This window comes from Rousettus aegyptiacus, unplaced genomic scaffold (genome assembly GCF_014176215.1).
Source record: "Rousettus aegyptiacus isolate mRouAeg1 unplaced genomic scaffold, mRouAeg1.p scaffold_m13_p_9, whole genome shotgun sequence".
NCBI classification, from domain to species: Eukaryota; Metazoa; Chordata; class Mammalia; order Chiroptera; family Pteropodidae; genus Rousettus; species Rousettus aegyptiacus.
In genome coordinates this window covers 99525648-99551546 of record NW_023416312.1, presented here as the reverse complement: position 1 = coordinate 99551546, position 25899 = coordinate 99525648, and the positions used below count along the sequence as shown (strand labels likewise).

The 25899-nt window shown below is 37.5% G+C and overlaps 1 protein-coding gene across 1 annotated transcript in view; it reads left to right on the top strand.

Moving 5' to 3' along the window:
- Positions 1-6556: 6556 nt before the first annotated feature.
- GABRA3 (gamma-aminobutyric acid type A receptor subunit alpha3) overlaps positions 6557-25899 on the top strand; it is a 191575-nt gene continuing 172232 nt past the window's right edge. Inside the window, exon 1 of the mRNA XM_036226811.1 lies at positions 6557-6728. The gene's annotated coding sequence lies outside the window, so the exon portion shown is untranslated. The remainder of the gene's footprint in view (positions 6729-25899) is intronic.

The following is a 25899-nucleotide window of genomic DNA, read 5'->3' as shown; positions in this document are numbered from 1 at the left end:
TCAACATAATAAAGGCCATAAATGACAAACCCACAGCAAACGCCATACTTGACAGTCAGAGATTGAAAGCTTTTCCTCTAAGGTTAGGACTAGGCGAGGGTGCTCACTCTCATCTCTTATTCAAAACGGTACTAGAAGTCCTAGCTAGAACGATCATGCAAGAAAAAGAAATAAAAAGTGTCCACAAAGGAGAAAAAGAAGCAAATTACCATTATTCGCGGATGATATAATCTTGTCCTCAAGACTCAACCAAAAAACTGTTAGAACTAATCAACGAATTTATTAAAGTTGCAGGATACAAAATCGACAGAAATCAGTTGCATTTCTATATACTAATAATGAAATATCTGAAAAAGAAATAAAACTGTTCTATTCATAATTGCATCAAAACCAATACAATATTTAGGAATCAATTTAATCAAAGAAGTGAAAGAGCTATACAGTAAAAACTACAAGACTTTGATCAAAGAAATTGAATAAGATGGAAACAAGGGAGAGATATCTATTCAAGGATTGGAAGGATTGATATTGTTTAAGTGTCCATACTACCCAAAGCCATTCACAGATATAATGCAATTTGTAACGAAATCCCAATGGCATTTTTCATAAAATAGAAAATAATCTTAACATTTTTTTGGAAGCACAAAAGACCTTGAATAGCCAAGGCAATCTTGAGAAAGAACAAAGCATTGTACTTTCTGATTTCCAACTACACTACAAAGCTTCAGTAATTAAAATAGGAATTTTTCTTTGTCCTTGATTTTCTGTAGCATGAAATGATATTCTTAGGTGAAGTTTTTGGCATCTTCCTTCCGTGGTTTTCTCTGAGCTCTTGGGCCTATGGTTTGGTGTCTGACATTATTTGGGGAAAATTCTGTCATCGTTTGAAATATTTTTTCTCTTTATTTCTCTCTTTGTTCTCCATCTGGTATTCGCATTGTGCATATGTTACAATTTTTGTAGTTGTCCCAAATCCTTGGATATTCTGTTCTATTTCTCCAGTCCTCGTTCTCTTTGCTTTTTCAGTTTGGGCATTTTTAATCAATATATCCTCTAGCTCAGTGATTCTTTCCTCAGCTGTATCCAGTCTATTAATAAGCCCATCGAAGACATCCTTTATTCGTTAGAACCTCTAACTCGTTAACCACAGTTGCTTTAAATTCCTGCTGATAATTCTAACATCCTTGTCATGCTTGTTTCTGATGCTCTCTGTCTCTTCGAAGTGTGTGTGTGTGTGTGTGTTTGCCTTTGGCATGCGTCACGATTTTTTCTTAATAGTTGGACATGATATGGCGAATATGAGGAAATGCTTTGTGTGGGTTTTTAGTAGTGTGGCAGTGAGCTGTGGGGACGTTTTTCTCTCCCTGCTTTGTTGCGTTAGGGTGCCTAGAGCTGGCTGGAGTTGGATATTTTCCCTCTCTCAGGTCAGTCAGGTTTTGCTAATACCCTAGCGGGTTAGGCTCCGATGAACTAGCTCCTCCTGTGGGGAGGCCTTCTTAAGAAGAACAGCACTCAGGTGTATTTCAAGATGATTCTTTTGCCCCTCCCTCTGCTATATGGAGCACGAGGGGATTTTTCAGCAGTATTTATTGTGAGCATCTGCTCAAGCTTCTGGAAGGAAATGTCATAACGTGGTGGTCGCCCCCTGTTACTGAGTCCCCCTGGAATTTTTAACTCTCATACTTGTCCACTCTCAGCCTCCAGCAATCCAACAATGACAATTCAGGTTCTCCTGCACCAGCACTGTGTCTCCTGGCAGGTTCAGCTCTTGAGTCTCTGCTGTGGTAAGTTGTCACTGCCTGTTTTTCCCTCTGTGACTTCCGGTTTGGAGGCAGTGGTTTGCTCTGCGTCTTCGCCTCTCTTACTTTTCCAAGAGTTGTTGGCTTTTTCAGGTTTCTTTTTTTTTGGCTTTACTCGTCGTTACCATGGACCGCTGACCTGCAAGTTCCTCACATGGGGAAGTGGAAAGTGGACGTTCACTCTTAACTTTTCAAAATTTGCTTGGAGTACTGCTTCATAGAAAATGCAAGGGCCTCGCCAATGTGTCGTGTATTATTCTATCCATGTTATTTACTGTACATTATAATATTATGTTTCCTTTAAGCTCATTATAAAAAATCAAGACAAAAAAAGTATCCATATATTACCATTTCTGATGTCTTCATTCTTTCCTAAAGATGCAGCTTTTCATCGTGTATTATTTCCCTTTAGACTTAAGAATTTTTTGTAGTATTTCTGATACTGTAAATATCAGACAAATGGGCCTAATGTTCATTTATCTGAAAATGTTATTTTGCCTTTATTTTTAAAGATATTTTTGCTGGATGTAAAACCGGTCTTGAGATACACACACACACACACACACACACACACACACTTAAAAAAATTCAGCACCTTAATAATATCTTTTTTTTTTCCTGATGAGAAGTCAGTGGTCACTTGTGTTGTTCCGCACTATGTTATTTTTTGTGGATTCTTTACAGATTTTCCCTTTATATTTGGTTTTCAATGATTAGACTATGAGTCACCTGGGTATCCTACTTCGGGTTCACGAGCTTCTTGAATTTGTAAATATTTAATTATATTTGGAAATATTTGAGGCATTATTTTTCAAATATTTTTTCCCTCTTTTGTTCTTTGCCTTCTGGGACTCTAATTACATAAACAATAGAACTTTTATATTATCCAACAGATCATTGAGGCTCTGTTAATCTTCTCTAATCTTTTCTCTCTGTGTGCTTCAGGTTTAATAATATTAATTTACCTTCAAGTTAACTTACTCTTTCTTCTTTCATTTGCAATCTGTTGTTAAACTCACCCAGTGAATTTTATTCAGATATTTTAATTTTCGGGTCTAGAATTGGCATGATTATTTTTAATCGTTTTTATATCTCTGCTGTGATTTTCCATTTGTTCATTTATTGAAAGCGTATTTGTCCTTTATGTCCATTAGTATAGTTATGATAGATGGCTTAAAATTCTTTTCTGCTAATTCCAACATCTGGTCCATTTTAGGGCTGGTCTTCATTGATCGCCTTTTCCCTTGAGTATAGGTAATATTTTCCTGTTCTTTAGAGATTTTTTCCGACTGATTTTGGAGTGTACCATGAACTTTGTGCATGATCTTTTGTAGGATCTCTATATTTATTTATTTCTCCGTAGATTATTGCTTTTGTTTGCTTGAGTTAATGTGGCTTAATTGAAACTCCAAACTCTCCCTTATGGTGGGAAGCACTGAAAACCCTGTTTAATTCTTTCAGCTCTATTTAGGCTACTTGGAATCTGTTCCCACATGCATGATTTATGGTTCCCCCACAGAATCGGGCAGCTTATACACAGAATTAGGGTCTCCCATTCTGTAGTTCTGTCCGTTCTTAGAATTCTCTTATCACTTTCTATCTTCAAGCCACTAGGACTGTGAGCAGTTCTGTTAGTAGCCAAGTGACATTGACTTGTGACAGCCAGCCAGCTGTGCACAACTCTTCCCGAGTTCATGTTGATGGAATTGGCCATGGTGGGAATATTTACGCTATAGAAACTGGGAAATGCTATGAATCTGGCTTTTACTTATTTTTCCTGGAAAGCCAGTTGTTAAATGTTTAACAGCTGCAACCCTTACTTGTAGCTTCTCTAGAGTCTGAGTTACTGCTTTGGCCTGGGCTTGCACTCAGGCAAAAAAAAAATTCCTAAAGAGGGGGAAACTTGCCTAGTACTACTGTTCCTTTCTTCCAGTTGTCAACTCTTAATTTATGCTGGCTTATGATTATTTTCCAAAACATTCAGATTGTTTTGTTTATTTTCATCCAGAGTTTATTATTGTTATCAACTGCTTCACCACTATCAGAATTGGTTCTAGTAAAGTTTTTTCTTTTGTTTGCAGTAAACTGAGAGCATTAATGAAAATGCTATTAATTTTCCACACAGCTAAAATTGTATAATTTAAAGAATAGTTTCTGTTATGAGAGTATCGTACTAACTTATTTGTATTAAAATACCTTTTCTTTAAAAACTAGTGGTATCCTAGATGGCTTATTTGTTTAGTGTCTTTATTTGAAAAAAAAAATAGTTGGCCACTGTAGTGGGTTGAATAGTGTCTCTCCCCAAATCATGCCCACACAGAACAAAAGAATGAATTTTATTTAGATGTGCTGTCTTTGTAGAAGTAATTAGTGAAAGATCTTGAAATGAAATAATTTCGGACATAGCGTAGACCCTAAGTCCAAAGACTGGTGTCTATAGAAGAGAAAAAAATGAGGAAATTTGGTCACACAGACACAGAGGAAGAGACAATTCGAAGTCTGATGACTGGCTGGAGATTGGAGTGATGCTTCTACAAGCCAAGGAATGCAAGCAGCCATCAAAAGCTGGAAGAGGCAAGGAAAGATTCTCCTTCTAGAACCTTTGGTGGAAATATGGCCTTGCCAGTATCTTAATGTCAGGCTTCTGGCCTCCAGAACTATGAGACAATCAATCTCTGTTGTTTTGAGCCACCAAATTTATGGTAATTTGTTATGACAGCCCTAGGAAATAATACAGCAACCTTATGCCAGCTCATAATCTTTCTCTTTGCCATTTTGCTCATTCGTTAAATTCACTGGACGTTTATGCAAACAAATGCACACTCAAAAATGAGTACCTCTGCAGGAAATCGTGTGCTGAACTATGTGCCCATATACACACTTGCTTTGCGTACAGCTTACATGCTGCTTTGGTGGACAAAAATTCTGTATCTGGGGTGAGCAGTCTGGGTGCTGGGCTTGATTCAGTCACTTATTTACAATGATGTGTGTGGACTCTTTCTGCACAATGAGGTGGTTATCTTCTCGCATCCTTTCAGCTCAGTGACTCTGTGTGGATCCCGGTCTCTTTCTACTCAACGTATGGGTATATGCTTTTGAAGAAGTATGTAGTCTGAGTGGAGCATGTGGCCTCAGTGGATAGGTGTAGAGAGTATTAGGAATTTGGTGGGAAGGAACCCAACAGGATAGTAGTTTAGGTAGAAATCGCTCATTGTGAGAAAAGTTTTAAATGCCTACCGTGTCCCAGTCACTGTATGTACATAGAGGCCAGTACTTTTAACACATACAACATAATTCATGTTTATCAGATGCCCCGGATGACAATTTTGATTCTCTGAGTAAATGGGCCGGAAATCACAGTATGGGGGGTTTTGATTACAAAATCGTCAATGCTAATCATAAGATGTAGGTGGAAGCTGAATTCTTTCATAGGAGCAGATTTTTATGCATATGCTCAAATTCATATTGCCCCAGAAACATTGAAAATGGAAGGAGTGTTGTGTGATTTAGGGTTCGATGTGGGGACTCACTTTTGGAGAACCTTTGAAATGTGGTGGTCTATATATTCACTCTCCACGGCTCAATACCTCCTTGACTTGGGATTTCCCCGTCTTAGACTCGAGACTGTCAGGTCCCAAAAAGGGTCTTTCAAGATCATTTATATCCATCACCATTCATTTTGCCATTGACAATAATGACTTGTCCAAGGAAGGTAACGATGGAGGAGTGGTTTTCAGAGGCGGAACTGGACACGAAGCTCCTTTGTGTTATTCTTAGCCTAGGTTTCTTCCTACCCTCCCTTGCATTGTTACTCTACTTTGCCCAGCGTCCCCCCTCCCATGGGAATAGAATTATTTTATACTTTGGGTTAATTAATCTTCTCCACCTCACCCTCTTCCCTCTTGTGCAGAGTCACATGTAAGCTCACACACTTACAGACACTTATATTCCCATCAGAGGTTTTTCAAAGGAAAAGCATTGTGGTTCTGCTGATTTTCTGTTTTGCATAAAGGGAAGATCCAGCTGACAGTTCGATTGGGTCCATACTTCTTGGTTGGGGGTGGGGTAGCAGTTAGGTCATTAGGAGATTAATGTGACTGAATCTTTTTTTTCCAGTGGGGTGGGAACGACAACCTTTTGATGGACATTTTTAAAAACTACTTCTGTCCTCAGCAATGGAATGTGAACCCACAGGATTGTCAAACCTTTATTTGGAGCCCGGGCTGAGAAGGTACGCCCACAGCCATATGAGGGATACAGACTTGTCTGTCTTGGAGCATCTAGTAAGCATCACACATCAGCTATACAGTAATCCATACTTCTTTTATGCTCCTGTTCGCTCTTACCCTTTAGCTCTTTCTCTTCTCCTCGCTTCCTCTGCTCCTCCCCTTCTCTTGGAGCTTCTCTCCATTTCTCTGCTGCATGCCTTAAAGAATAGAATACTACTTTAGTCTTTCCTAAAACGACCACAGATCCTAAGCCTTGCAGCGCCGAATTCGGAGCCCCAGCACGGTCTCGTGCTCGGCACCAGTCAGTGGTGAAGCCAAAGCCAGCAAAGGGGGAGGGGAGGAGGAAAGGAGGGAAGGGTGAGACCGAGACAGAGGGAGAGGGAGAGAGACGGGGAGGAGGGAGAGAGAGAGGTGGGAGGGAGGGGGAGAGAGAAAGAGATGAGAGGGAGGAGAGAGAAGAGATAGAGAAGAGAGAGAAGAGAAAGGAGAGGGGAGGAGAGAGGGAGGGAGGGAGAGAGAGGGAGGGAGAGCGTGAGCGCGCGCAAGCCAGCAAGCAAGCAAAGCAGACAGAGGAGAGAGGGACCAGAATAGAGACCCAGGGAAAGAGGAAGCCGAGCTCTGTGAGGGCTCAACCTCCAACTTGTTTCAGTCCATTCATCCTTTTCTTCTCTCCACTTCGGGGAAGTGACTGTGGCGCTTGGTAAGAAACAGAGCTGTCCCTCCTTCCCCCTCCCCCAGGCTCAGGTCTCCTTTAGCGATAGCATCTCTCCCTGCGCCGCCGAGAGTCTCCTTGGGTTGGCCGAGGAGGCGAGGCATGATCTGCAGCTGTGATGCTGTCCTGGGTTTCCCAGCGGGGCTGGTGGGAGCCCCGAGTCAGCATCAAGGCAGGCAGGCGCTGGGGTAAAACCCGATTTGGGGAGGGGAGCTTGCGATGTGGTGTATGCGCGATTTGCTTCATTGTCAGTGAATTGTTTTGTTCCTCTTCCGAAGCAGGTCAGCATTGACCTTGCAAATTGCTTGGGGGGCCCAGCAGCTGCTGCAGAAAGCAGCCGAGTGGCCCCTGGCCAGGGCAGACAGCACTGTCATGACCCCCCAGACAGCCCTAGGCACCGGGATGGGGTAATGGCTGGAGCATCCTTGCTCTTTTAACTCTTTCTCTGCAGCTGCTTTTCCTTGCTGGATGTAAGAAAGGAGGCGAATACCATTCAGCCCGTTTCCCCATCTCCCTCTTCCCCAGGATGCAAGTGAATAGAAAGTTGTAAATAACTGCTTCCTTTAAAAGCAGATCTTGACCTCCCCCCTTCCTTTCAGAGGCTCATTGTGGGGCTGGGCCCCCGAGTTCCTTCGCAAACTTGGGAGGCTTCTCTTGCTCCCCTGTGGGAAAGCCCATAACCTGCCCACACCCCACCCCAGGCAGTTGAGCTGATGGGCTAGACCAGGGGTTTAGATACCCTACCCCATGCCACCACTGGCAGGCATGGTATTTGGCCCAGCTGTGTCCTTGGGAGGGAAGAAACACCTGATGGTTTGTGTGGCACTGGCTTCCCAGTTTGCAGCTCCTCTTGCTGTGGCTGACGGTGGCCTAGGCAGGAGGGCTGGGGGGAGGGGCGGCTGCTGGGTTGACAGACTGGGTGAGGAGCCAGGATTCCTGCTGGGAACGGTGTGGTTTATTGAGGGGTCAATGTCTGCAGCTCCGCAAGGACTGGCTGACACTCTGGTAGTGTAGCCCCTCTGAACTGGCAGGGGGCGGGACCTGGTGGCTGCATTGGGGCTTTTCGAGTTATCAGCACTGCCTGCCAATGATAGTAATTATAACATCAACAATACTGATTGCTAACATTGCTGACGGCTTAGTAAGTTTTGGATCTCGAGCTGAAGGTTTCATGTGGCTTATTCTTACATCAACCCTATGAAGCAGGTACTATTGTTATCCTTGGCTTACTGACGAGGAAACTGAGGCACAGAGAGCTTAAGTAACTTGTCCAAGGATACAGAGTAATTAAATGTCGCAACCGAGAATTAAAACACAGGCAACCTGGTTCCAGAATGCATGAGCTTGACCGTTGAGTACTACTTACTTACTGCCTTCTTGGGTAGAATTTTGCATCTCTGTCTGTTAGGTGTATGCAGGTCCAGTAGGAAGGGTGGTGCTTGGCAGATGTTTTTTTCTTTTTTTGAAAAGTAGTAGCCTGGTCTTTGTGTAGCATAACAGGACTTAGAATGAGGCATGGCGGCTGGCCGTCGTGGAGCTTCGCCTCACCTCACCTCACCCGGGTTTCCTGTGGGAGCTGCCCCACAGGCTTTCCTTGGCCAGCCTGCTTCCCTTTGAAGGGATGCCTAGAAAGACTTCGCTTTGCCACTGCCGTAGTGTTATCCATCTCAAATCGAGCAAGAGACTTATTCCCTTTAGGACCAGATCGTCCTCTGGTATAGGGTCACCGCGTCCTAAAAATTTTAGAATGCTAAATGCTTGGAACTCGAAGAGTCCCTAAAGGCCATCAAAACTTTATGCAGTTCTTGAATTTGTTCTAAGCATTCAATTCATTGACTGATTTCTATGGGGACTCCCTTGCAGTGACAGAGTTCATTAGTAGATGGCTCTATCTTAGAGAAAGTCTGATTGTCAGAGAATGCTCCCCATTATAAGCCAATATCAGCCTCTCTGTACCCTTTATTTCACTGGTTCTTTGGCGCTGCCTGGAACAAATTGGCTTGCTTCTTAGTAATGGCTCTCTTCAGATAGTTATGGCCATAACCTCTCTCGCTCAAGCCTCGGATCTGACAAGACCACGTGTAAAGAAAGGATCATCATTTGCGTCATTTGGGAGACTAGACTTTTATTGATATGGTAGCCTAGTGTCCCATTCTCTGGTTTGTCAGCCACAAACTGCTCCTGCTGATCTTTCTAGAGCAGCGTTGGTAGTCTATGTTCTTTTCCTTGGAAAAGCTTGCTATCTGGTATCGTGCGGACTGATGGGAACAAAGAAGCTCCCTTTTCTTTTCCTGAGGACGAGGAATAGATGGATGTTAGTCCCTCTGAAGCCTCTAAATGTCCAACTAGCAGCTGGAGAATGGGCTTGTGGGCAGGTTTGAGAAGCAGGGGTTAAGGACAATTATCATAAAGGAGTCGCTTGGAATAGTGGTGATTCAAGGTTCATACGGTATATGGAAGGAAGAAGAACACGTTGTTCCTGAGACACATTCTGATAGAACAATACAATCTGATAAAACAATGAGATCGTTGAGAGATGGCATGGAGCGGGATTGGTTAAAATGGAAGTGAGCACGCAGTGTGCCAGGGTAGAAAGCCGACGGGTGTTAGGAAAGTCGAGTTCAATTCCAGGCTCTGCTAATTTGCCAATGACTTTGGTTGGACTCATGACTTTCTCTCTGTGGACCTCGGTTTTTCATCTATAAAATGATGAAGTCAACTATCACCAAGGGTCTTTCTCGGCTCAGCAGTTTCCTGTCTGAAGTAAATTATAAAACCTCAGGATTCTAAGGGGCTTTAGAAATCATCTAGGCCAGTGCTTTTCAAATTTTAATGTATGAAAGAATCCCTTGGGAATCTTATTTAAATGCTAATTTTGATCAGGAAGGTCTGGTATGGTACCTGAGATTTTGCATTTTAACAAAATGCCAGGTAATCCTGACTCCATTGTTCCAGTGATTTTCAAACTATTTTGGTGAAGGACCAGTTTTTTTTTTTTTGCCCCTTCAAATTTTTCAATCTATCACAGACTGTTTAGTAAAATACATTAACTATGAATTCATAGAAAATGAAAGACAAAACATACAAAACATCAGCTCATATTTTTAATATTAAAAATGAACTTCATCAAATTGCTATAACATCTGGGAAGTGCTTATTGTCACTTTGTGCATCGAGGTCATTGCTCCCTGGTAACAAAAGTTCACAGACAGGCACTGATCCGTGGACCACATTTGAGCTCCGTCGTCTAGGCTACCTGCATTCCTAATTTAAAAGACCCAGATGGGGCTCAGTCATGATTTCTAAATCGTCTCTGCCAGATGATCTTTCACCCTCAGGTTAAATATCTTTGATGGAGAACTTAACACACCTTCACAAAGTACATGTTGTGACTGTCATAAAGATTTTTTTTTAAAAAAAAACATATAAATTCCACTCTTAAATGGAATATTCTGAGCAAGTAGGGGGCTGTATCAGTCCTGTTTATTGAACCGTCAGCCACAAGCCTAGCATATGGCATAGAGTAGGTACTTAATAAATGTTGGTTAATAAGTGAGTGCGTAAACCACTTGGTGTTAGTAATGCCTTTTGGGGGCATACAGTCATTAAAGGTAATTTTGGTTTTCTTCCAACGTTCAAGAAAGTATCCTTTTTAATCAATTTCTTATGGTGACTAGAAGGCCAGCTTACCTGTCCCAGAGAGCTATGTGACATCTCAACTTTATTTTGAAGGCATTGTAGGAATTGGGCGAAGATGCTGTACTCTGAGTCCCAAGCCTTTCCCCTTTAGCTCAGTCATTCAATTCAGTCGTTCGCCAGCTTTTTTTTTTTTTTTTCATTAATGTGGTTAGGCACCATGCATACGACACAAAACAGACATGGTCCTTGCTTACTTGGTGCTTCTGGTTGGATGGAGAAGAGGCCATAAATCAGATAATCACATGAATGTGTTATTTTAAGAGTGAGAAATGCCGCGGGGGATGGGAGGTGTGGGCGCTATGAAGGTCTGTATATAACGGGAAAGTGATCTAGCTTGGAGTTTCAGAGATGCTTCCTTGAAGAAGGGACATTAAGGCTGAGTAGAGACATGGGGGTGGGGTGGGCGTGATGGAAAGGGTGGAATAGTTTTCTAGATGAAGGAAAGAGCTTGCAGGAGGGCATGAGATGGGAGAAGCATAGTAAATTCACGCTGTTGAACAAAAGCTGGTATGGCTGGAGTGGGCCACTGTAAGAATTTTGGTCTTTATTCCAGAAACAGTGAGATTGATTAAAGGCTTTGAATCAGGGTGACTGATAGGGCCACAAGTGAATCCATTCAGTATAAGGCTACTAAATCATACTAGGGGCCACAGGCAATGCGGGAAATACAGGCTGATTTAGAAATAGCCTCTGCCCTCCAAAATGACAGTTAAATAAGAGAGAAGAAATATATAAACAACTATAAAACTTGAAGAATGAGGTCTACACCCGTAAAAGAGAGGCAAAGGGCTTGCAGCCAAGGAGATCAAAGACAGCTTCCTGGAATTGGGGTTTGAACTAGGCTTTGAAGATTAGACAAACTTAGAACATGCAGAGTTTGGGGGGTGGGAAAGGTGTTCTAGGCAGAGGCCAGAAAAGCAGAGCGCTCGGTTGTGTTGGAGTCGAGTGTATGGTGGAAGTATGTAAGAAATGTTTGGCGAGGTAGGCGGAGAGATCGACTGTAAATAAGACTGAACGTTAGCTTGGAAATTTAGAATTAGGATTTTGTTCTATATGCAGTAGAGAAGTGACCCCCTCATCTTATGGATGAGTAAACTGATCCTGAGAAAAAGGGAGTGACTTGATTTGACTGAGGTCACGTAGGTAGTATTATTACTATAGCCTGGTAAGAGGTATTGGATACAGTTGAAAAATGTGAAATTGGAGCTGGAAAGAAATTAGCTGGAGAGAGTGATTTGAGGGTCATTGATAAAGATGTGGTACTTGAAGTAGAAAGAAGGGATCCATGAATATGGAAAAACAAAGGTGAGACTGTGCGAAGGCTACAGAGGAGCAGAGGAGAGGTCAGGCATGTGGCAGAAAAATTAGTAGAGTACAGGATTATGAAAGCCGGGAGAGGAGAGACCTCATCATCCATTGGTTGGCCAAATATTTTGGAACACATACCATTTACTAAGCATGGAGAATATAATGGTGAGCAAAACAGACACGGTTGTTGCCACCTTGGGGCTCATGGTTTAGATGGAGAGAGAGATGTTATTCTGTAAACGACTGAACTATATAGTTAATCACTGTGATTACTGCTTAGCGGAACGTGCATTGCTCTAAGAAGAAAGGCGTGGTCAACATCATTAGACATTTTAGCAGAGTGTTGATAAAGCCCAGTTTCTAATATAGTTCTCCCCACTCTGATGCTCAGCTCACTGTGCTTACTAATGGTTAAGATTGGATGACGAATATCCATTTTGCAGATCTTTGGCAGATGATACTGTTGTAAGGAAAGGTAAGATTCCCTCTAGCCTCGTGCCCACAGGAGCACAGGCTTACTTGAAATCCAGGCTACATGTCATGTTGTGTAACTGAAACTCTTCAACGAGCCAGCCTCTTCCCAGATACCCTGACTCAACAAGCTAGAGAAAGAGGCACTTGATAAGAAACAAATGAAGACTTGAATATATAAAATCCCTCTTAAAATGGGATTTCAGATAGCCTAGTCTGGATTCTAGTCCTGGCTTGGATGCTGACCTAGTTTTTTGTTAAAAATCAATTGTGTAGTGTGAACCTCAAGTTTCTATAACTGTAAAATGAAGAGGATTGGACTAGACCTAGATGATTTATAAAGACCCTCCCAGCTGTAAGGTTTTGTAGTTAGGGTTCTGTTCTGTACTACATTCTCACGGTCCCGTGTAGACAGTTCAGACGCGGTTACTTATTTAAGTAAATCTAATGATTTCATGTGGAGTTTTAAAGATTGCTAATTTTGGTGGAGATATTTACAGGGTTTGGAAGATATCACAGGAAGACCCCTTCTTTTTTTTTTTTATTCTGAGATTGCCGTAATCATGACTGTCCTGAAAGCCAAGGAAAGAACTGACTGTATTCTAAAATCTATAGTAAATCTGGGTATTGGGTGATATTTCCATTACTCGTGGTTTGAAATAAACTAAAAGCATTGAAAAGAAAATGGTGTGGGGTACTGTGAAATAGAGCCAAGATGACTTATCTCATGTTCTGAAATGCAATGGTCCAGGTAATCTCTTCCTAGGAGGGAAGACGTATAGCAGAGAAATACTGGTTGATAATAGAGAAACATTTTTTATATTTAAAACATCATTTTAAAGGTATTAATATTTGTACATACTACGTGACCTCAGCATACACGTAAAGGAAAAGTCTCCAGAATGTATGTTTTTATTTATTTTAAATTATTTTTTAAGATTATTTTTATTTTTCAATTACAATTGACATTCAACACTATTTTATATTAGTTGCAGGTGTACAGCTTAGTGGTTGGACATTTATATCATTTATGAACTGATCTCCCCAATTAGTTTAATACCCACGTGGCATCATACATAGTTAGTATAATTTTACTGACTATATTCCCTATACTGTACTTTACATCCCTGTGAATAGTTTGTAAGTGCCAATTTATACTTCTTAATCCAGAATGTATATTTTGAAGAGTGCTTTTCTCTTTAAAAAATGATTTCTTAAAAGGAATCAAGTATTACATAGATTTTTTTTTTGAACAAAAGGAGAGGTGAATGTGATCATAGTATAAAACAACCTTTAAAAATAGCACAAAATAGTACGGAGAGGAGGGGGATGGGGGCGGGAGGGAGGTAGATGGAGGAGAAAAAATTTAAATCATTTCTTCAATTCAACAAGAAATTAATTAATTTTAAAAAATAGTGCAAGAAGAACTCAGAAATGGCAGGGTCCTTACCACTCGTGTAATGACAGTCCTGTCCCCCAATACATATGGTCATCTATTTCCAGCGTGAATAGTTCCAGGAAAGGTTGCTTACCGGCACCTGTTAATAGCCGTAATTGTCAACAAGTTCTTTTTCATACTGACTTAAAACCTGTCTTAACCCAATGTATTGGTCTTGCTCTTTGGAGCAACTGGAATGCCTAGTACCTTTCATTTCCCTTCCCTGTAATTGCCATTCAAAAGTTTAATGATAGTTTGTTCATATAGATGAATATATATATTCTTCAGTCCATATATTACGAGTCCTTGAGCTCGTATGACTTATATTTTGAGTATCTTCTCTAGGAGATGCTTCAGTTTTCAGTATCACTCTTAATACATAATGTTCAAACTTGGACCTGGTGTTCTATGTATGGCTGACCAGCACCACGATTTAAACATTTTCGTACATTTCCTAGTCTACCTTAAAACTGTAACATCTACCTTTAAACTGTTTTTCCTAGTTAAAAAAAAATAAAACAGCCTCATGATAGAAAATTCGGAAAATGGAGAGAAGTTAACACAAGTAACTACTAAATACTTAGTCCAGGATAATTTGCTCTACTTCCTTTGTGATGTGTTTCTATGTTCACATAATTAGGCTCCCGCCTATTTCATATCAGGCTTTTCCATTGATATAGTGCGAGCACGCCCCCACGTTACTCGACAGCCTTAAATAATTTTTAACAGTCGCATAATTTTCAGTTGTACGATTTATACCGTAATTATTTAAACAGCCCTCATATTGGTCACTTAAATTATTTTCAATTGTAAATGGTCAGGAATAGCCCCACAATGCATATCTTTATACATATATCTTCTTTGATCTTCACCTCTTTCAAGATGCTTACTCTGATGTCACCTCGGTGAGGTCCTCTACAAGGATTGTCCGTAAAAATGCGAACCCTTCTTCCCCACACAGTCACTCTTCTCTATTCTTGCTTTTTTTTCCCCTCCTTGGTCTGTTTCATTACTTATTTCTCATTCGGATCCTTGTATTAAAATGTAAGCCCTTTGAGCACATGGATTTTTCTCTATTTTATTCACTGTTGTATCGTCCAGTACCTAGAACAATGTCTGACACACCGTAGGTTCTTCCTAAATATTTGTGAAATGAATAATTTAATTTTCTTAAGATCAGTTTTGATAAGAGGCATTACTGGGCCTGAGGATATCAGATTTTTAAAGCCTCTTGATGTATGTGTGAAGTTGTCCCACTATATAAGATGGGCAATTTCTACTCATACTCTTATATTGGCTATTTTCATTCTTTTTAAAACTTTGCCAATCTGATGGAGGCAAAACGGCATCTTACTGTTTTAGAATGTTTCTTTTATTACAGTGAACATGAATACTTTATTGTGGTTATTGGTCATTTTTGTTTCCTTCCTATGAACGTAGTGACCTGTGTACATTTTTCTCTTGAGAACTTAGGCGTTTTTTATTCATTTGTATGGACAGTATATACATTTAGTAGACATTACACCTGCGTGGTATATATGGAACACATTTTTCCGAGTTTGTGTTTTAAATTAACTCATGCACAAATCAGCTTTTATGTGACTATATATATCTTTACATTTGTAATTTTTTTTCTGATAAATTCATGGTAAGTTTTTCCTCGTCCAAAACTGGATACATATATAAATGGGTTTTGTTTTGATTTCTATTGCTTATGTTTAATTTCTTAAATCCCCTGAAATTTATTTTGGTTTGTGGCATGAGGTAGTTTTCTAGATTGTTTCCTCCTTCAACTGTTTCATGAAATCAGATTTTGAATAATTCATCCTTTCCCACTGTTCTGTGATACCGTATTTAATATATATAAATAGTTATATATAGCAGGTCCTGTTTGGGATTCATCTCTTTTGCATTTCTTTTAGTCTGTTGCTTCTTGTCCTAGTTACAAAGTTGAAATATTATTTTAGTTTTAAAATTATTTTTATCATCTCAGCTCATCTACTTTCTAGCTGCGTGGTTTCTATGTCATAATTTGTCTTTCTGCATAGAGTGTGTAATAGTAACATTTTATTCTTTTAATTTTGTGAACGGAATCTATCATTATTTCTGCTAATTTATTATGGCTGGTATACAGGGAAATCGTTATTTAGAATAACAAGTGTTAAGCATTTTGTCGTCTCTGCTTCAGATATGTTTTTAATCAAATAAATAAAACATTACAGATAAACTTTTATCTACCATTGTGTCTAGCCACAGCTTTATTTGTCACCACATCCTTCCAAAAACGTCACACCCAGAGTCACCCATATTTGCTTGTTTTTCTATTTAGTCACTTTTTACTAAATGGTCATGTTTTCTGGATGCTAATTATTTGTCAGTTATATATATTGCATGTATCTGCTTCTAGGAGGTCACCCTGGCTTTCTATTTTGTTTATAAGGTCCTTTATCATAAAAAAAAATTTAAATTTTATAACGTTTAAAATTTTCATGATAAATTTATCAATCCTTTCCTTCACGAATTACGATTTTTGTGACAAACTTAAGAAAATTTTTTTTGTGATCATAAAAAATGTTCTCCAAATTTCCTTTGAGAGTTTAACATTTCTTGCTTTACACTTACTTTCAAAACCATCTGGATTTTATTTTTGCATGTGATGTGAAATATGGGCCTTTTTTTCTATGTCAAGTACCACTCATTTCAATATGCTTCATACATAACTGGTTTGGAATGCAAACTCCATCATCTTACCAGTTTTTACACATACTTGGGTCTATTTCTAGGCTGTCTATATGCTTCATTAATCCTTTTGTCTATTCTTGTGTTTTAATTATGAATACTTTGAGTCTTGATAATCCGTAAGGTCAGTTATTGTTCATTCTCTTCTCACCCACACTGCTTTTCTGTTCTTCCTGAAATTGTTTTATTTTGGGCCCTTTGCACCCTTCTCTTAATTTTAAAATAAGATTTTTTAAATTCCAAGAAAATCATGTTGGTTTCTCTTTGAATTTTATTGAATCTGAATAATGATTTAGAGGAGAATTGACATCTTTTTGATAAAGAAATTTCTGATTGATAAATATGTTATTTTATTTTTGGTACATGTTCGAGTCTATTTTTACAATCTTTGATAGAGGCTTGTAATTTTTTTTAATCCTTTTGCACATAAGATATATTCCTAGGCATCTTTTACTTTTCCAGTCAGGTTTATGAAGGTATAATTTACATAAAAGTTGCTCTTTGAGTATATATTTCAAAGAGGTTTGACAACTTATATGATCATAAAACGACAACCATTACCACAATAAAAATATAGACAATTTCCCTCACCTCAAAAAGTTCACTCGTACCCCCACTGAATTCTTTTTTAAAATTAATTTATTTTTATGTTGACTTAGGTTAACAAAATCCAGTAAGTTCCATTTGTACACTTTAACAGCAAGACATATATATATTTACACTGTGTGTTCACTCCGCCCTCCACTGAATTCTAATCCCACCCCCTGCCACCGTCAACCCTGGGCAAGCATTGATCTGTTTTCTGTCTTTAAAGCTATGGTTTTTCATATGAATCGTATGAATGAGATCACAGAGTATGTAGCCTTCTGTCTCTGACTTTTGTCACTCAGTACATGCTTTTAGGACTCATCCATATTGTTGGGTGTGTCTATAGCTCCTTGTTATTGCTTAGTGTCCGTTCAGGGCTTGATGGACCTTTGGGCTGTTTCCACTTTTTGGCTATTATAAGCAATGTTGCAAATGTTCTTGCACAGGTTTTTGTTTGCTCATGTATTTGCATTTATACTAGGTAAATACCTCCGAGAGGAATTTCTGGGTCATATGGTGTTATGTCTGACTTGGTAAGAGACTGCCAAATTGTTTCCCAAAGTGGCCATACTATTTTGTCATCCCACTGGCCCCGTATGAGAGTCCTCGTGGCTCAACATCCACACCAGCACTTGGCATTATCATCCTTTTTTAAATTAATAAACTATGTTTTTTAGAGCAGTCTTAGATTTCCAAAACTTTGAATAGAAAGTATAGTTACTCTATACCCACCTACATCCAGTTTCCCTTATTAACATCTAGCGTTAGTGTGTTACATTTGCTACAACTGATGGACCAATATTGATGCGTAATTATTAACTAAAATCCATGGTTTACATTTGTTTTTTTGTGTGTGTTTATGAACAGTAGAACGAGTGAATGTCATTTATTCACCATTACAGTACCTTACAGAATATTTCACTGCCTTAAATATTCCCTGGGCCCCTCCCTCTCCCTTGAACCCCCCGACAATCACGGATCTTTTAACTGTCTCCAGTTTTGCCTTTTCCAGAATGTCTCATAGGTGGAATTTTACAGTATATAACGTTTTCAGACTTTTTTTTTCCACTTAGCAAATGTGCATTTAAGGATCTTCCACGTATTTCCCTGGCTTGATAGCTCGCTCATTTCTTTTATTGCCAAATACTATTCCATTGTCTGGATGCACCACAGTCTCCCCTCCCCCCCATTTGCCATAGAAAGACATCATGGCTGTGTCCAAGTTTGGGCCATTATGAATAAAGCTGCTATGAACATCCATGCATCGTCTTTTGTGTGATATGTTTTCCAACTCATTTGGGTAAATACAAAGGGCACGATTGCTGGACCGCATGGTAAAACTATGTTTAGCTTTGTCAGAAACTGCCAGACTGTCTTCCAAAGTGGTATAACCCTCACACCAGCAATTAACGAGTGTTCCTGTTGCCCCCATTTTCTCCAGCACTTGGTGGTGTCATCATTTGGATTTTAGCTGCTCTAATAAATGTGTAGTGACATCTCATTATCATTTTCCTTTGCAGTTCCCTAATGGCATTAGTTGAACATATTTTCATATGCTTATTGGCCGTCTGTATATATTCTTCGCTGAGGTGTCTGTCCAGATCTTATGCCCGTTTCTAAGTCAGTTGTTTGTCTTATTATGTTTGAGTTTTAAGAGTCCTTTAAATATTTTGGATTCTAATCCTTTATCAGTCTACGTCTTGGATTTTCATTCTCTTAACAGTGTTTTTCACAGAGTATACATTTTTAATTTTCATAATGTCTAATTTGTTTTTTTTTCTTTCATGGATCATGCTTTTGGTATTGTATCTAAAAACGTGTCAACGAAACTAAGATCATCTAGCTTTTCTTCTGTGTTTCTTCTAGAAATTGTATCTTTTTGCATTTTACAGTTTTTTCTGTGATCCATTTTGAATTATTTTTGTGAAAGGTCTAAAGTCTGGGTGTAGATTCATTTTGTGTGTGTGCGTGGATGTCCAGTTGTTCCTGCACAAGTTGTTGAAAGATTGTCCTTTATTCATTAAATCACCTTTGCTCCTTTGTCAGAGATTAGTCGACTATATCTGTGTGAGTCTATTTCTCGGGGTGGGGGGTCTCTATTCTGTTTCGTTGCTTTATTTGTCTCTTCTCGCCACTGTCTAATTTACAGTAACTTTACACTAATTCTCACAGTTGGGTAGTATCCATTGTTTGACCATATTTCTTCTCTTCGTTTTTATTTTTTTATTTATCTTTTCCTTTAGAATCAGTTTGTTGACATCCACATCTCAGCAAAATAACTTGCTAGATTTGGATCGGGATCGTGTTGAATCTATAGATCAGGTTTACAAGAACTTAAAAGTGTTGCATCTTCTTATCCTCTAACATGGAAAATCTCTCCATTGATTTACATCTTCGTTTTGAGTTTTGTAGTTTTCCTCGTATAGATCTCGTGTATATTTTAGATTTTACCTAAGTATTTCATCTTTTGGTGTTAATGTAAGTAGTGCTGTGTTTTTAATTTCAAATTTGAATTGTTCATTGCTGATGTATTGGAAACTAATTCATTTTTGTCTATTAAATTTGTATCTTGTCTTGTCAGTGTTTTGGCCATTCTAGGGACTGTGTAGTAGGAGATAATTGTGGTTTAGTTTGCATATTTTTATGACTAATGATACTGAACATCTTTTCATGTGCCTATTGGCCATCTGTATATTTTCTTTGAAGAAATGCCCACTCAAATCGCTTTCCCATGAGGAAGGAATTAAGAGGTACAAATTGGTAGTTTCTAAAAAATAGTCACGGGGGTGTGAAGTACAGCATAGGGAATATAGTTAATAATATTGTAATAGATACATATTTCTATTGTTGAATTATAATGTTCCAGTATCGAGAAATACAATAGATGTTATATACATATTTAAAAGATACATACACATTTGAAAAATATGTGTTTTGGAAATATTTTCTCCCGTTCTGTGACTCGTCTTCATTTTCTACATGGCTTTTCTATTGACTTTTATCTTTTGTATTTTGAGAAGACTTTGCCTTAAGTTCAAAATGATCCACTTACTTGTTTTCTTCTTGAACTTTATAGTTTCGGTTCTTTGATTTGCATCTTTGAAGCATATCTAGATGACTTTTGTCTTTGGGGACATGGTAAAGTTACATTTCTATAGATACATGTAAATATATATATTTCACTTGGATGCCCAATTTTTCTAGCACTATTTATTGACAAGACTATTCTTTGCTCATTGAATTACCTTGGCATCTTTGTCAAAAATCGATTGACCATATATGTGCATGGGTCTAGTTCTGGACTCTATACTGTCTCTTTGATCTATGTGTGTAACCTTGCAACATTACCACATTATATCAATTACTGTAATTCAGTGATTCTCAACTGGGGCATTTTTCCCCCAGGGAACATTTGACAATATCTGGATTGTCACATCCTTGATCTTTACAACTGGAGGAGGGGGGTGTTACTGACACCTTACAGCAAAGAATTATCCAGCCAAAATGTTAATAGTGTTGAGGCCGAGAAACTCTGCTATAGCATTATAGTAAATCTTGAAATAGGATATTATGAGTCCCCAACTTTGTTCTTCATTTAAGGAAATATTTTGGCTCTCCTAGGTCCTTTGTATTTCCACATAAATTATCTATCAAACTGATCAGTTTCTCCCCAAAAATCCTGCTGGAAATTTTCCAAGATTACATTAAATTTATACATCAATTTTGGGAGAAACTGTATCTTAACAGTCTTGAGTCTCCTGATACATGAACATGATATATAGCTCTTCATTCTGTAAATTCTCTCAACAATGTTTTTGTAGTTTTCAGTGTGTAGGTCTTGTGTATATTTTGTTAAATGTATTTAATTATTTCATTTTTTGGTGCTATTATAAAGGCAGTTATAAATTTTTTGACTTTTGAATTTATTTTTGTATATAGAAGTACAATTAATTTTTATTTATTGACTTTGTATCCTGTGACCTTACAAAACTCACTTATTCTAGTAGTTTTTAAGATTCTTAGGATTTTCTGTGTAGATGATTATGTTGTCTGGAAATAAAGAGTTTTATTTCCTCTTTTCTAATTTGTATACTTTTTTCCTTGTTTCATTTGTTTTGCTTTTCTGTGTTTGAACTTGAAAGTCTTCTAACAGAATGTTAGAAGTGATTAGAGCAGGTCTCCTTTCCTTGCTCCTGATCTAATTGGGGAAAATATTCTTATCTTTAACCAATCAATGTGAAATCAGCTTCAGATTTTTTTTACATGCCATTTATGAGTTCGAGGGAGTGCCCTTCTAGCTGTAATTTGCTGAGGGATTTTTATCATGGATGTATGTTAGATTTCTCGAATGCTTTTTCTGTATCTATTGAAATGATCTTTTTAAGTCTGTTGATATGGATGGTGAATTACTGCGATAATTTTTCAAGTATTGTACCACTTTGCATCCTCAGGATAAAACTCTTATTTGGTTATGATATATTATCCTTGTTATATATTTCTGGATTCCATTTGCTGTGTGTGTGTGGTGTCTGTATTGCATTAGAGATATTGACCTTTAATTTTCTTTTCTCATAATTGTTTAGTTTTGGTAAACAGTTATTCTGGCCTCATAAAATGAGTTGGGAAGTTCCTTCCTCTTCTGTTTTCTGGAAGAGTTTATGTAGAATTGGCACTATTTCTTCCTTAAGTGCTTGGTGGAAGTCATTAGTGAAGCCATCTGGGCTTTTGGAAGTTTTTTTATTTGGAATTTTCTTTATGCTAATGTTTTTAACTCTTAATTTAAGTTATTTAATAAAAGCTATGCAGGTTATCTATTTCTTCTTGAGTGAGAGATTGTGATTTATGTATTTCAAGGAATTTGTCAATTTTATCTACATTATTAAGCTTATTTCCATAAATTCGTTCATAATGTTTTCCTATTATCTTTGTAATGTTTGAAAGATCTGTAGTGACATACTTCTTCTCATTAACGATAATGATACTTTTTATCTTCTCTCTTTTTATCTTTATCAATCTGTGTAGAGGTTTACTAATTTTATTGATTTTTTTTTTCAAACAACCAGCTTTTAGTTTCATTGATTATTCTCCCCTGTATTTTTCTATTTCATTGAATTCTTCTGTCTTTATTATTTCCTTCGTTCTGCTTGCTTTGGATTTAATTTGTTTTTCATTTTCAAGTTTCTAAAAGTGGAATCTTAGATCATTGAGTTTCTTCTTGTCTAATAAAAGCATTTAATGCTATAGATACTCCTATATGTATTTATTTAGCTGTGTTTTATAATTTTTGGTAAATGCCTTTTTATTGCCATTTTAATTAGAATCCTTTTTCTATTAGTTTTTCTAGTTGATATTTGTAAGTTGGTCTTAGGTTTAGCAACTTTGAAGATTCATGTTCATTCTTATAATTTGTTATTGATCCTTTTGAATTTTCTTTGTTTTTCATATCTCCTGCAAACATCAACAATTTTATCTTCCTTTTAAAACTCATATACTGATGTATTATTTCTTATTGTTTTGGCTAGAATATACAATATAATATGGCTTAATAATAGAGATGGTCCAGCCCTAGTTTGGTTCCTGAATTGAGTGACATCATTTCTAAAGTGTCTCATTTAAGTATGGTATTTGGTGTAGGTTTTTGGTATTCTTAATCAAATGAAAGGAATTCCCTTGTATTTCTAAAATGCTAAGAGTTTTATCATAAATAAGAGGAGAATTTTATTGCATGCTTTTTCTTTATTTTTTTGTGATGTTCACATACTTCTTTTGATATAATATGTTAATATATATTTTTAAATTACTGTGGATAATTCAACTTTTGTCGCCTTCTTTTTTAGAATTGTAATTTACATGAATAGATTAGTTCATATTAAATTGTCCTTTTATATCTGGGATAAATCTACTTAATTATGGGTTATATGTGGCCATATTTATTTGTGTTTGCCCTTTAAAAATGTATTTATGTTTATAAGTTGCTTTTATTGTTTCTGTTCAATTTTGAAATCAATATTACATTAGCTTGCAAAATGGGTTATGTAGCTTTCCATCTCTTTCTAGTTTCTGGAACAGTTTGCAGAAGGTAAGATTAAGATTCACGAGTTTAATAAAACTGGCTTTTGATTCTGACGTGATCCCATTCTCCCTCAGTACAAGTGTGTGTGTGGGGTATTTATTTGATGTTTAACCTCCTGGCTCAATTTCTATTCTATACCAGTTTGCTATTTCTTCTATTATTTTTATAGGATATTATCTATTTATTCTGTTTTTGAATATAATAATCTAAAGCTAGTCACAATATTTTCTTATGGTCTTTAAAAATTTGTTTTGATCTTTATCAAAATTCTGTGAGATTTTAGTGTCAAATATTTCTCCAAGGTTTGTTAAAAAGAACAACAGTAATTTCTGCCTTCTTCTCGGAAGCAGCCATTTTCAATCCTTTCAAATAATTCTTTTGATCCTTATATCCTATCAGTAAATAACATGCTTATATTGGTCCTTCTTAATTTAAAACGTTTAGACACTATTTAGTAATTTCCCGCTCTGGAAGATAAGATTCAGGTAGTTTTTAAAAACCCCCTATCGGCACAGTGTATACAAGTTTTTTCTCTCCTCCCATAATTTTTGTGTAATTGCAGCATAATATCGATTAATTTTTTTTGTTATTATGACTATGTAATGGCATTCATAACTCAACCGTATTAGTTACCGTATTATGTCATATTAGTTTTCTCTTGCTACTGTAACAAATTAACACAAACTTTGTGGCTTAAAACAACACAAACTTACCTTCTTATAGTTCCAGAGTATTTCTTGGGCTAAAATCAAGGTGTTGGCAAGGATGTGTTCCTACCCGGAGACTCTGGGGAAATATTCATTTGCTTGTCTTTTCCAGCTTCTAGAGGTCACCTGCATTCCTTGACTTGTGGCTTCTGTCCTTCATCCTCAAAGTCACTAGTATCAAGTCAAGTCTTTTCCACATCGCATCGCTGTGACATTGACACTTCTGACTCCTGCTTCCACTTTGAAGGACCCTCATGATTCCATTGGGTCCACCCAAATAACCCTGAACAATCTCCCTATTGTTAGGTCAGCTGATTAGCAAGTTTAATTCCATCTGTGACCTGATTCCCACTTTGCCACGTAATATAACAGTCGCAGGTTCCAGGGATTAGAATGTTGGTGTCTTTGGAAGCCCATTCTTCTGCCTGTCACATATATATCATCATATTTCTTTAATGTACACATTTTTGTTTTATTTTCCTTGGTATAGTTATCTTTTTAAAATGTGCTTATGTTCCACATCCTTATCACTCATCCGGGTTCAAACTGTCATTTGTCTACACCTCTTCTCAGTACATTCAAACATATAAGGTACTTAATTCATTTTATATTCTGCCCTACTGCTGTCTGGAGTGGTTTCTCACTCTGCTTTGTTCACAGCTGTCATCCTGGGATCTCCGTTACCACCCTCATGGCCTCCTTGCCTTTCTCTTGAGTTGGAGCGTATGTTTCTTCATTTATTCTCTCATTTTTTGTAAAAGCACATTCTCATATTCATGTTTTATTTTTTTTTTTTGAGAAAGTGTGCAAGGGTGGGGTAAATATTTTTGAGACCTGGCTGTTTAAAAAATTATTCTACCCACACAGTTTATTGTCGGTTTAGGTATAGGATTCTAGGTTGAAAATGATTTTCCTTCAGAAGTTTGAAAACATCGCTTTGCTCCCTTCACTTCTAGAATTGCTGTGAAGAAGATGGAAGCCATTCTGATTCCTGAACATATGTACCCAACGATTTGTCTGCCTTTCTCTTGAAACATGCGTGATAATCGTTTGATACCTAGTGTTCTCACAGTGTCGTGTCTTCTTAAGGATCTCTTTTCATCCATCGTGCTGAGTACACAATTGGCTCTTCTCTTATGAGAATTTTTTTGAATTATTTTATTGATGATGTGCTTACTTTCTTTTCCCTATCTCTGTATCTGTTTTTCCATTTCCCCTACTATTTAAGTGTTGGCCTTCCAAGGTGGGTTTTTAAATTTCCTTTTTTTTTTGTCTTCTACCTCCTTGTCTAAATGCTCTATATTTTGGAAGGTAATCTTCTGCTTTATCTACCAACCCTTCTACTGAGTTTTTCATTTCCTCTACCATGATTTAAATTATTTTATTTTTTATTTTTCAATTTCAGTTGACATTCAATATTATTTTATATTAGTTTCGGGTGTACAGCATAGTGGTTAGGCACACATAATTTATGAAGTGATCCCCCCAATGAGTCTAGTACCCTCCTGGCACTATATATAGTTGTCGCAATATTATATTGGAATCCGAAGAACAAAATAAATGAACAAACAGAAAAGAAACAGACTCATAGACACAGAGGACAAACTGATGATTGCCAGATGGGAAGGGAATTGGGAGGCTGTGCAAAAAAGGTGAAGGAATTAAGAAGTATAAATTGATAGTTACAAAATAGTCATGGGGATGGAAAATCCTCTATCATGATTTTAATTTCTAATGTTTTAAAAAAATTATTCTTTGAACTATCCATTTTTATAGAAAATTATTATTTTTTCCTGAATGTAATATCTAGTCTGATCTCTCCAAGGTTATCAATGATATAATCTTATATTTTTCTTTTCCTGGAAAAGACTTTTCTCTCCAAATTCTTTTTTTAAAAAAATGTTTTGTTGTTTATCTTTCATGTTAGAGACTTTCCTCATGGGTCTTCTGTTCCTTGGTTGTTTGTTCCTTTTTAAAAGTGGAGCAGTAGAAACGGATTAGAAATGCTGAGTGAGGACATATCTTATCTGCTGAGGGTGTTTTGCTGAGAACTGTGATGTCAATGTTTTTAGGTCCTTTCTCTTGAACCGAGAAGGTTCAACAGCAATGGATATTCTAAGCATCTTCATTAGAGAT